At 40.2% G+C, this 12,978-nt stretch overlaps 1 pseudogene; it reads left to right on the forward strand.

Annotated features, from left to right (window-relative positions):
• The first annotated feature begins 5,115 nt into the window (after window positions 1–5,115).
• Window positions 5,116–7,722, forward strand: LOC117308293 (NADH dehydrogenase [ubiquinone] 1 alpha subcomplex assembly factor 8-like; annotated as a pseudogene).
• The last annotated feature ends 5,256 nt before the right edge of the window (window positions 7,723–12,978 follow it).

Genomic DNA, 12,978 nt, shown 5'->3' on the forward strand with positions numbered 1-12,978 from the left:
ACGTCTGGTGGTGTGTTTTGGTGTGTCTGTGGCTTTATTATGATTTTAGGCAGGTTCTCTGCTAATGGGTGGGGTTCTGTTTCTGTCTTGCTAGTTGTTTGGCATAGGGTGTCCATCACTGTAGCTTGCTGCTTGCTGAGTGGAGATGGGTCTTGGTGTTGAGATGGAGATCTCTGGGAGATTTTTGCCGTTTGATATTACATGGTGCTGGGAGGTCTCTTGTGGACCAGTGTCCTGAACTTTGCTCTCCCACTTCATTGGCAGAGCCCTGATGGCTGGCTGGAGCACCAAGAGCCTGTACTCCACACGGCTCAGAATAAAAGGGAGAAAATAAAAAGAGAGAGAAAGAAGATAAAATAAAGTAAAATAAAATAATATAAAATTATTAAAATAAAACTTTAAAAATTATTAAGAAAAAATAATTTTTAAAGTAATAATAAAAAAACGGACAGACAGAACCCTAGGGCAAATGGTAAAAGCAAAGCTATACAGACAAAATCACACACAGAAGCATACACATACATGCTTACAAAAAGAGGAAAAGGGGAAAAAATAATATATCTTGCTCTCAAAATCCACCTCCTCAGTTTGGGATGATTCATTGTCCATTCAGGTATTCCACAGATGCCGGTTACATCAAGTTGATTGTGAAGATTTAATCCACTGCTCCTGAGACTCCTGGGAGAAATTTCCCTTTCTCTTTTTGTTCACACAGCTCCCGGGGTTCTGCTTTGGATTTCGACCCACCTCTTCGTGTAGGTCACCAGAGGGCATCTGTTCTTTGCTCAAACAGGAAGGGGTTAAAGGAGCAGCTGATTTGGGGGTCTCTGGCTCACTCAGGCTGGGGAGAGGGAGGGGTACAGATGCGGGGCGAGCCTGTGGCAGCAGAGGCCAACGTGACGTTGCACCAGCCTGAGGCATGCTGTGTGTTCTCTCCGGGAAGTTGTCCCTAGATCACAGAACCCTGGCAGTGGCAGGCTGCACAGGCTCCTGGGAGGGGAAGTGTGGATAGTGACCTGCGCTTGCACACAGATTTCTTGGTGGCTACAGCAGCAGCCTTAGTGGCTCATGCCCGTCTCTGGGGTCCGCGCTGATAGCTGCGCCTCATGCCCGTCTCTGGAGCTCCTTTAAGCAGCACTCTTAATCCCCTCTCCTCACGCACCAGGAAACAAAGAGGCAAGAAAAAGTCTCTTGCCTCTTCTGCAGCTCCAGACATTTTCCCAGACTCCCTCCTGGCTAGCTGTGGCACACTAGCCCCTTCAGGCTGTGTTCACACAGCCAACCCCAGTCCTTTCCCTGGGATCCGGCCGAAGCCTGAGCCTCAGCTCTCAGCACCCGCCTGCACCAGTGGGTGAGCAGACAAGCCTCTCAGGCTGGTGAGGGCTGTTCAGCATCGATCCTCTGTGTAGGAATCTCTCTGCTTTGCCCTCCGCACCCCTGTTGCAGCACTCTCCTCCAAAGCTCCCCCCTTCTGCCACCTGCAATTTCCCCCCACAAAGAAGCTTCCTAGTGTGTGGAAACCTTTCCTCCTTCACAGCTTCCTCCCCGTGGTGCAGGTACGATCCCTATTCTTTTGTCGGTGTTTGTTCTTTTGTCCTACCCAGGTACGTAGGGAGTTTCTTGCCTTTTGGGAGGTCTGAGGTCTTCTGCCAGTGTTTAGTAGATGTTCTGTAAGAGTTGTTCCATGTGTAGATGTATTTCTGATGTATTTGTGGAGAGGAAGGTGGTCTCCGCGCCTTACTCTTCCGCCATCTTGAAGCTCCCTCTCCATTCTTTATTTTAAAGTCTATTTTATCTGATATGAGTATTGCTACTCCAGCTTTCCTTTTATTTCCATTTGCATGGAATATCTTTTTCCACCCCCTCAATTTCAGTCTGTATGTATCCCTAGGTATGAAGTGGGTCTCTTGTAGACAGCATATATAGGGGCCTTGTTTTTGTATCCATTCAGAAATCCTATGTCTTTTGGTTGGAGCATTTAATCTATTCACGTTTAAGGTAATTATCAATATGTATGTTCCTATGACCATTTTCTTAATGGTTTCGGGTTTGTTTTTGTAGGTCCTTTTCTTCTGTGTTTCCCACTTAGAGAATTTCCTTTAGCATTTGTTGTAGAGCTGGTTTGGTGGTACTGAATTCTCTTAGCTTTTGCTTCTCTGTAAAGCTTTTGATTTCTCTGTCGAATCTGAATTAGATCCTTGCCAGGTAGAGTCATCTTGGTTGTAGGTTCTTCCCTTTCATCACTTTAAGTATATCATGCCAATCCCTCTGGTTTGTAGAGTTTCTGCTGAGAAATCAGCTGTTAACCTTATGGGAGTTCCCTTGTATGTTGTTTGTCATTTTTCCCTTGTTGCTTTCAATAATTTTTCTTTGTTTTTAGTTTTCATCAATTTGATTACTGTGTGTATCAGCATGTTTCTCCCTCGGTTTATCCTGCCTGGGATTCTCAGCACTTCCTGGACTTGGGTGGCTATTTCCTTTCCCATGTTAGGGAAGTTTTCAAATATAATCTCTTCAAATATTTTCTCAGGTCCTTTCTCTCTCTCTTCTCCTTCTGGGACCCCTATAATGTGAACGTTGTTGTGTTTAATGTTGTCCCAGAGGTCTCTTAGGCTGTTTTCATTTCTTTTCATTTTTTTTTTCTTTATTCTGTTCCACAGTAGTGAATTTCACCACTCTCTTCCAGGTAACTTATCCATTCTTCTGCCTCAGTTATTCTGCTATTGATTCCTTCTAGTGTGTTTTTCATTTCAGTTCTTGTATTGTTCATCTCTGTTTGTTTGTTCTTTAATTTTTCTAGGTCTTTGTTAAACATTTCTTGCATCTTCTCAATCTTTGCCTGTATTCTTTTTCTGAGGTCCTGGATCATCTTCACTATCATTATTCTGAATATTTTTTATGGAAGTTTGCCTATCTCCACTTCATTTAGTTGTTTTTCTGGGATTTTATCTTGTTCCTTCATCTCGTACATAGCTCTCCGCATTTTGATCTTATCTATCTTTCTGTGAATGTGGTTTTTGTTCCACAGGCTGCAGGATTGTAGTATTTCTTGCTTCTGCTGTTTGCTCTCTGGTAGATGAGGCTATCTAAGAGGCTTCTCAGAGGGCATTATTTTTCTATTAGCCTTGTATTATTACAGTAGCAAATAACTGGAGCAAGTGAAGAAAGGAAGGAAGTAGGACAGACAAGGAAATTTCATAAATAGGGTCATTTTAATGGTGCATATAATATTTTAGACAGACATCTAAAAGGAGAAAAAATATTGAGCTGGCTGTCTTGACCCGAGTGGGCAATTCAAAGGGAGAATCTGATTAAGGGGAAAGAAAGCATGAGCAGCATTAGCAGCATTAGCTACTGGAAATAAGAGAAGTTAAAGTAATAAATCCAAGAGAAATTCGACAAATTAGCTGGACACTACAGAGAGAACCACAATACAAGAAAAGAGGTAGAACCGCAGAAAGGATTGCATTCTTTTGATCATAAAAGTGAGAGTATTCAAGAGTGTAAAAGAAAAAACAGAAGTAGGATCCAGTCACCAGGCACAGTGCACAGTGCTGCTTCTGGTTGCCCAGGCAACAGAAGCCTGCTCCTCATGCTAATGATAGTATAATGAGGAAAAACACAGGCAAATGCAGCCAGAATAATTAGAGGTGGAATCATACCTGGTCCAGGGAGCTTCCTTTAGGGAAGGCTAGGTAGGAATTTGGGTGGGATTAATGTGAGAGGTTGTGAAGGGGATGGATTTATGTGTGAAAGCAGGAAGTCGAGGCTTCTGTAGTGCCTGATAATGAGGAACTAAGTTGGTGGCTACGTCTGCATGTTGTCTCTTGACGCACCTTGCAGTTCACCTGGGAATGGAGAATCCAGACAGCTGGGGCTCGGCAGCTGGCTCTCCTCTCAGGAAGTACAAACACTGATTTTTGATGGAGGAAAAATCGTAATTTACAAAGTTCAACCTGCTCTGCTTGAAATATGCTAATATTGTTTTTTGTTTTGTTTTTACTTAGTGGTCTTGCCTCCCTAGTTACTGAAAAATTTGTTTTGTGTTTAACACTTTAACATTAAAAATATTTTTAATATTGTGAAAGAACTATCTTTACAAATTGTCTCTGATATTTGAAGATACTTTCAAATATCTTTCATATATTAGGAAAAATATTAAAATATTTTACTTTTTAAACAGTTGCTTTTTCAGTGGTTAAAGCAGAAATCAAAATGCTAAGTTCTTTAGAGCAAGGTTACTCAAACTTTCCTGTGCACAACAATCACCTGGGGATTTGATACAGATTCTGCTGGTCTGAGGTGAGGCTTAAGATTCTGCATTTCTAACCAGCTCCCAGGTAATGCCATTGCTACTTGTCAAGGACCTCTTGCTACTTTGAGTAGCAAGAATTTAATTCATTATGGTAGATACCAGTAAACAGAAATGGTAATTTGCTAGTTAAATGCTGACTCCCCCCCCCAAAAAAAATGGTTCTGATGAACCTAGAGCAGGACAGGAATAAAGACATGGACGTAGAGAATGGACTTGAGGACACTGGGAGGGGGAAGGGTAAGATGGGATGAAGTGAGAGAGTAGCATTGACATATATACACTACCAAATGTAAAATAGATAGCTAGTGGGAAGCAGTCGCATAGCACAGGGAGATCGGCTCGGTGCTTTGTGACCACCTAGAGGGGTGGGATAGGAAGGGTGGGAGGGAGACGCAAGAGGGCAGGGATATGGGGATATATGTATACATATAGCTGATTCACTTTGTTATACAGCAGAAACTAACACAACATTGTAAAGCAATTATACTCCAATAAAGATGTTAAAAAAATTCTCCAAAGAACAATATGCTGACCAAATATAATATTTTTGCTCTGTGCATTTTTTTTTCATTTTTGGAAACAATTTTTGTCATATTTATTGTCTTCTTATAAATTACATAAGTAATGTGTGGTTATAAAACATTCAATAATTACAGAAATAGATGGAGTAAAAGTGAAAAATCCATATTCATTCTCCACCCTTCTCCTCCATCAACCTCTCTCCTCTGTGGATAATACTTTGGTATAATAAACACTTGTATATATAAATAAAAATAAACAAGAGTAGTATAATACGTACTTTGGTATTTATTGAGCTTTTAAATGCATTTAGATACACAAACATATGTGCAAATTCCACACATATAAAATATGAGAGAATCATATTGTATGGAATTTTCTCCTGCTTGCTTTTTAAAAAAATTATCAACTCCAAATTGACATCTTTCCATATCAGTATTCATTTAATTTTGTGGCTATTCCATTCTGACAATAATTCTTTATTATTTTTTTATTTATTATTCTTTATTATTTCCATTGGTCACTTTTAGAAATAGCAAGCATTTTTACATATATTTTTGTACATATGTGAGTATTTAATTTAGCTAATAGCTAAGTTAAAGTACATTTTAATCTTGGCAAATAATGACAAACTAACTTCCATGAATGTTGGGTGGTAGGCTATTTCTCCACTTCCTTATTAAACACTGGAGATCAGAACTCTTAAAATATTCACGAACCTTATGGACTTTAGTAGTTTTTTTGTTTTGTTTTGTTTTGTTTTGTTTTTTGTTTGTTTGTTTGTTTTTTGCAGTACACGGGCCTCTCACTGTTGTGGCCTCTCCCATTGCAGATCACAGGCTCCGGACACGCAGGCTCAGCGGCCATGGCTCACGGCTCCAGCTGCTCTGCAGCATGTGGGATTTTCCTGGACTGGGCCATGAACCTGTGTCCCCTGCACTGGCAGGCGGACTCCCAACCACTGTGCAACCAGGGAAGCCCTTTAGCAGTTATTTTTAATTGCATTTCCCCACTTGGGGCTTGAACATTTTTTTCCCATATATTTATTTACCTTTTGTTATTTATTCTTTTGAAAATTGCTTCTATATACTTTTCTCATATCTATCTCTATTAAGTTACTTATGTTTTTCGTATTGATTGATGGGAACTCTTTGTATATGTTGGATATTGACTCTATGTCTAATATATGTACACACACACATTTTTGCCAGGGACAGTACAGCATACTGGTGAGGAGCACTGGCTCTGGATTGGCATCCTGGGTTTCACCACATGGCAGCTACATGGCATTATTCAACTTCTTTATATCTCAGTTTCCTCAACAGTATAAGTGGAATAAACTTAATAAATTAAATAAACCTTTAAAAACTTGAGGCTCCCCACTACAATCCATATTACTTACTTTTATGCATTAGGTCTATTTCTCTGCCCTTAAATATTATGTCTTAATATGTTTTAAAGTTTGGGGGGAGGACAATATAATTTTGTTGCTGTTTTGAATGATATCTTTATATTGGTTATTGCTGGCACATTAAAATGTCTGTACTTTGTGTGTGTTTATCTTACTTTTAGACACCTTGAAAATCTGTCATATTTCTGTCATATTTCTGTCAATTTTTATTTCATTATGTTGAATTTTAATGTAAAATTGTTAAATATTCCCCAGTATTTACTAATATTTTGGTCTTCTTTTCTAGGGCTCTTAAGACTATTTTGAATAATGGGGATTTGTGGTATTCTTGCCTTATTTTATGGGAATACTCCTAACATTTTTATCATTGATGTTTGCCATAGTTTTCCTGAAAACACCATGTCAAATTTAGGAAGTCTTATTGCCCAACTTCCTAATTTTTAAATTTTAAAATCAGGGGTGACTAAGACATTCTGTCAAATACTTTTCCAACAACGATTAAGATGTTTTGCTCATTTATTCTACAGTGATTTAGCATAAAAACACTTCCTATTCTTTTGTTGCTGGTGGTTTTTTAAAATTTGTTTTTGATGATAGCCATCCTAATTGGTGTGAGAAAGGGCTGCCATTTTAAGGAGGTGATCAGAGTAGGCTTTGGTGAGAAGGTGGCATTTGAGACTTGACAAAGGTGAAGCAGATACTTTGGAGAAGAGCTTTCCAGGCAGAGAGAGCAGTGGGTCCCGAGGTAGGAGCCTACCTATTGTGTTTGAGGAAGAGCAAGGAGACCAGAATGACTGCAAGCAGCCTGAGGGGGTGGGAGAGAGGAAGTGAGGAGGTGAGATGGGAGCCCTGGGAGAGTTTTGAACAGGGGAGGGATGATACACTTCCTATTCTTACACTGTTCTTGTATTCCTAAGATAAACCTTCTTCCATCACTACACATTGTTAATATTGCAAGATGTTGACACAGTGAATTTGAAAATATTTTATTCATTATATTTGCACTGAGCTTAATGTCTACGCTTGTATGGCTGCTTGTTAGACATAATATCAGTGGTTTTTATTTTCATGTTTTCTTTTTAATGTGCTTGAATAGATTGTAAATACCAAAGAGATTACTTACTAATTAAAATTTTGATAAAAATCTCCCTCCCAAACAAGCAAATCTTGCTGTCAAATTAGAGTATATGGGGGTACAATGGGTTAGATCTTTGACTATCTTCAACTTTTTCAGTAAATTTGGTTTTTTACTCATGTCAGGGAACCGAGTGGTGTGGGGACACATGAGAAGTGTACTTTTCAGCTTCCCTGAGCACCTGGTGGTCTGTGGGGCCGGGACCATGGCCAAGGCAGGTGCATGCAGGTGTCCGTGACCCCTGGCGGCCGCCTAAGGAAAGACCTCTGCACGCAGGAGTTCAAGGTCCTGCGGAGCTGCTTCATCTCCGTGGCCAAGAAGACCCTGAAGGGCAGCCGTTAGAAAGGATGGAGTGCTGCACTTATCCATCTGCTGCCGAGGGACACAAAGCCCTGGGCCTGGTACTGATGGCTCCAAGGGTGCAACATCTGAAACCTCTAAAGCTCTTCTGACTAACAGGACCGGAGACGTGTTAGGGCGAGAACAGGCAGAGGGGGAATGGGTTTTCCAGCATTGCATACATAAGAATTCGGGTTAGAATTAGATGCAATGAACCAACAATAAAGACCACTCTAAAGCCATGGCCGAGGTGTGCATTTATAATTTTAGTAAAAGGAAATAAAGAATTGGGGTGAATTTTTAATCTCTGAAGCCACTGAGAGTAACTCCTTCCTAGCCAATCCTTTGGGCTCTGTCCAGGCTTCTAACCTCAGTGAAACCCACTGCATTCAAGTCCAGTCAAGTTTTCATACATTGTCATCTGGCTTTTCCATCAGAAAGCATGGGGTGGAGAAAAAGAGGGGCGAAACCCTTCTAATCGTAGAGTGGCTCCACCTTGGTGATGGTCCAGAACAATGACCAGTACAAGAGAATCACACAACCCCAATGGTTTCCTGTGTTCATATAGGAAGAGAGCCAAGTGGTGGTTATTTAATATAGTTCAGTGAGGTTTTTAATTTATAGGCCAGAGCAATAAACATGATGTTGGCTGCTTTCCCAATTTGTTCTTTAGTCATAGCAAAGGAGATTTCCATTAAGGGGATCTAATGCCATCTTGAAGTTTTTGTAAAGTTTAATAAATAATCTCAGTTTCAGAGTTAAGTTTAATCACCTCTAACCCTTTAATAAGTAACTATTCTTTCCACATAGAGGCCAGAGGAGTTTGTTGCTGTTGTTTTTCTCTGTATTTGGACATTTTGCCCTTTGCAAAATAATCTCAGAGTGTATGGTAAAACCTCCTGGTGCCCCAATCCATGTCCTCTCAGCCAACTCCTGGATTCACAGCAGCTGTAGTTCACCCCGCTCACACCCTGGACCATCCACACCTCTCTGCTGGCCTCTCTGCCTGGAGGCTTCCTTGGCACTAAGGGAGTTTTCTCAGCCTGCATGGTGCATGCAGGGAAGCGTTAACACTCTCAGTAGCAACCTTCACCCAGTGAACTGGAGCCTGTGCAGAGACACCCCTGCTTCCCTGTCGCTCAGTGGGGCACATTTCTAGCAAGACTGAGGCACCAATAATCTGCTCATGTGCACACTCTTACTGCCTTCCCTTCTCTCCCTTAGTCCCCCCTCCCTTGTGGCACTTCTGGAGTCACCTCTCAAATAAACCACTTGTAGCCATATCCCTGCCTCAGCGTCGGCTTTTGGAGCAACCCAAACTAAGACAGGTCATGAGCAGAGAAAACTGAGGGTGTTCCCTGAAATGCACAAAACTCAGAGCATGTAAAACAATAAAGTAATTTATGTGAAGATAAAAAAATGGCTGGCAGATGGCATTGCTCTGCCAGAGATGGAAAGTTAAAATAAGTAGCAACCAAATACCAGAAATGTGAATAGAGAGAAAGAAAAACTCCCATCCAGGGGTTGGTCTGTGTTTGAAGCACAGAGAAGGTGTTGGTCCTAGGCAAGGGCAATGCCCCCGATGCCCTGGCTTCTTCTGCTCCCAACTGGTTTCTGTCTCTGGCTGCCCCTTGCTCTGAGTGCCCCTTTCTCTGACTTCTGTCCAGAAAGGATGGGTATAAGCCTGTGCTCATTATTTCCAGAGCAGACAGATTTTCATTAGACTCATGTGCTTTTAAGAGCTGGTGTCAGCCACTTCTCGTGCCCCAGGTCACATCCTCTTGACCCGAAATTTTACAGCAACCAGCTTGGTGAAGCCATCACTTGACAGCACCTTGCATCAACAACAGCAACTATCTCATGCTTTCTGCCCTGCAGCTTCTCTTTGCCATCTCTTAAGATGCCTTCTGGAAGCCACTTAGTTGTTCTGAAACATGTGCAATCCTGGTAGTGCAAGGTCATGCACACCCCCTGGGGCAACTCTTGATCTGTGGGACAAGGAAGCTGATGGATAATTTCTCGTTCGTCCTTCTGGAGGACGATTTTGAGGTGTACTCTCCGCAGCTTCTTAGAGCGCCCCCTGGAGGATTGAGCCGCAATTGCCCAAGGTGACGCTTGGCTTCATAACCCACCTTCTTTGTTATACCCTTTCGTCTCCTACTCCAGTTCCTTGGGATGGAACCACACAGAGTAAACTTCCTGCATACACACTCTGTGTCCAGGTCAGCTTTCTGGGAAACCCAGTACTTCTTAGGTCCACATTCCAGAATGACGAGGTTCCCCGTTTCGCCTTTACCAATGGTTCCTCACACACCTTCCCAGCCTGATTGCTCTTCTGAAACCATCCTGATCTCATCTTGGCTTCCAATGAACAAAGGTGTGAACATCTGAAAATTAGATCATTGCTGCTGACTCACTACTGGTAAGGAATTAACCATTCGTAAAGAAATGAAGAAATGTTTAGAACTCTTCTGGATCTTCTTGTTGAATTTTTGAGAACTCTGATAGGCTCATTCCTCAGCTGATGATTCTCCTCCTTTAACTTCCACATTTCCTTGGGATGTACAGTATTTATGCCAGTGGCTATAGATTTTTGTAGGGATTTGTGGATTCAGAAAAATGTTTATTGATATTCACATCCCTTGGATGGGCACTGTTGAGAATACAGAGGAGCTGAGATGCAGTTGCTAAATTTTAGGGATAATCTAAGGATGAAATAGCAAAAACTTCACACATAATCAGAGCAAGTAAAATACAGAATTCTGTAAGTGTGACAAGTAAATTATTGACAGGATGTTATTGTGGAGAGAGAAATCACATCTGGTCAAAGCTAGAAAGAAGCTGACTTCACAAATTTCTTCACTCAGGGAGTAAAGGATGCTCCTTGATGGACCACGATGAGACCAACAAAGGCAATGGTCAGTTTTGCCACAATGGCAAAAACGCTCGTGCTTGGTTGGCTAAGGCATTTTGAAAGAACATTTTTCAATTTAATTCTTAAACATTTTGGTGGCTCTAGATTTCAAGCTCCAAAGACATTTGAACAAGTGTTGGAATGCTATAGCGTTGAATGACATGTTTATCCTCTTCAAGGCTGAGCTTTAGAGTTATGAAATCTATGTTTTCTGAGGTTATAATGTCATAATACATGCATTATTCACGCATTATAACCCTCCATGCCTCTGGGTGTTTCGGCTTGTTTATGAAAATTTCATTGTTATGCACGTGTAGATGGCAGTTTGAATGACCTAGAAAGAACAAGACATTAAAAGTAATGATTACATATTTCATGCCATCCCTAATTAACTTTGTTTTATTTTCTAAGAGCTACAGATGTTATATTACTCATTACAGTCTGTTCAAATATTATTTATGTCACGCAAATAGGATGTTTGTTGGCTTGAAATATTTAAGCAAATTCTGTGTGCTTCTTTAAATTAAAAAACAGATAGCAGGGTGTATTATTCATTTTTTTGTGTGTCTATAAAATGAGGAGCTAAACTAGTTGAGGTCTTTAATGCCTTCTTAGCTCAGAGTGTGGTCTTCGGACCAGTGGCGTCAGCATCACCTATGAGTTTTTGGAAGTGCAGAATCCCCACCCCGGAACTACTGACTCAAAAGCTGCATTTTATCAAGATGTCCAGTGATTCATAAATACTTTAAGGTTTGAGAAGCCTTGAACTACTTTTTTCTAGAGCTTTAATTCTACAGGTTTGAAGAGCTGACATTGGCCTTAATTGCAATAATGTCTGACACATGAGATGCTCTCAAGCCATCTGGTGACCAATGGTACTTAGGTATTAGAATATATATATTTTGAAATATTAATTTCTAGTATACTTTTAAAACAATTATGTTTTTTTCTTTTGAATGTCTTCCTCCTACACTTAGAAGATTGGCTCATAAATTTCGGAATATGTGGGCAATCTAAAGAATTACAAATAGAGAAAAATTCAAGAAGAGTCACTCAAGGAAAGATTTCTTAGCAATTCTCAGCTGTAGGGTTTCTGAGAAACATCTGAATTCTGAATATGTTTTCTATTACTAGGTTAAAATATTTTGCTCTATGAACAACATTTAAACTCACAGGTAATTTTCAAAATGCAAAGTAAAATGAGATATCGTTTTCTACTTACCAAGTTGAAAAAATTTGCCAGTATTAAAAAGGTTGCTAATATTCAGCAATCATAAGTAAGTGCATAAATAACAACCTGGGAAGATGTACATTTTTAAATGGAACAATCAAGTTTTAGTCCAATATGTGTAGCCTGATACCATTTTATTAATATAAATTATATATATATATTTATAATATACACAGATTTCAGAATAAGCATAAGAAAAAGTTGGAAAGAACAATATCACACTCATAATGGTTACTTCAAGGACAAAGGATACAAGAACAGACTTTTAAACACGTATATGAAACGACTGGTGGAGGTGTGGGGAGACACTGGATTAGCTATCAAAGGGAATAAAAATACATGTTAGAGTAGGCTGTTAAACCATTATCTTTTTAAAAATTTATTTTAATTTTTTAAATTTAATTTTTTTTATATTGGGGTATAGTTGATATACAATGTTTTGTTAGTTTCAAGTGTACAAAAAAGTGACTCAGATATAGATATACATATATACATTCTTTTTCAGATTATTTTCCCATATAGGTTATTACAGAATACTGAGTACAGTTTCCTGTGCCATACAGTAGGTCCTTGTTGATTATATATTTTAATTAATTAATTAATTTTTATTTATTTATTTTTGGCTGTGTCAGGTCTTTGGTGCTGTGAGCAGGCTTTCTCTAGTTGCGGCGAGCGGGGGCTACTCTTTATTGTGGTGCGCGGGCTTCTCATTGTGGTGGCTTCTCTTGTTGCGGAGCATGGGCTCTAGGTGCACAGGCTTCAGTAGTTGTGGCACGTGGGCTCAGTAGTTGTGGCTTGCGGGCTCTAGAGCTCAGGCTCAGTAGTTGTGGTGCACAAGCTTAGTTGCTCTGCGGCATGTGGGATCTTACCAGGCCAGGGCCCAAACCCATGTCCCTTGCATTGGCAGGCAGATTCTTAACCACTGCACCACCAGGGAAGCCTGATTATCTATTTTATACGTAGTAGTGTGTATATGTTAATCCCAAACTCCTAATTTATCCCTCTCCCCCACATTTCCCCTTTGGTAACCATAAGTTTGTTTTCGAAGTCTGTGAGTGTGTTTCTGTTTTGTAAATAAATTCATTTGTATCACCTTTTTAGATTCCACATATAA

The sequence above is a fragment of the Tursiops truncatus genome, chromosome 15 (assembly GCF_011762595.2).
Source record: "Tursiops truncatus isolate mTurTru1 chromosome 15, mTurTru1.mat.Y, whole genome shotgun sequence".
Lineage (NCBI taxonomy): Eukaryota > Metazoa > Chordata > Mammalia > Artiodactyla > Delphinidae > Tursiops > Tursiops truncatus.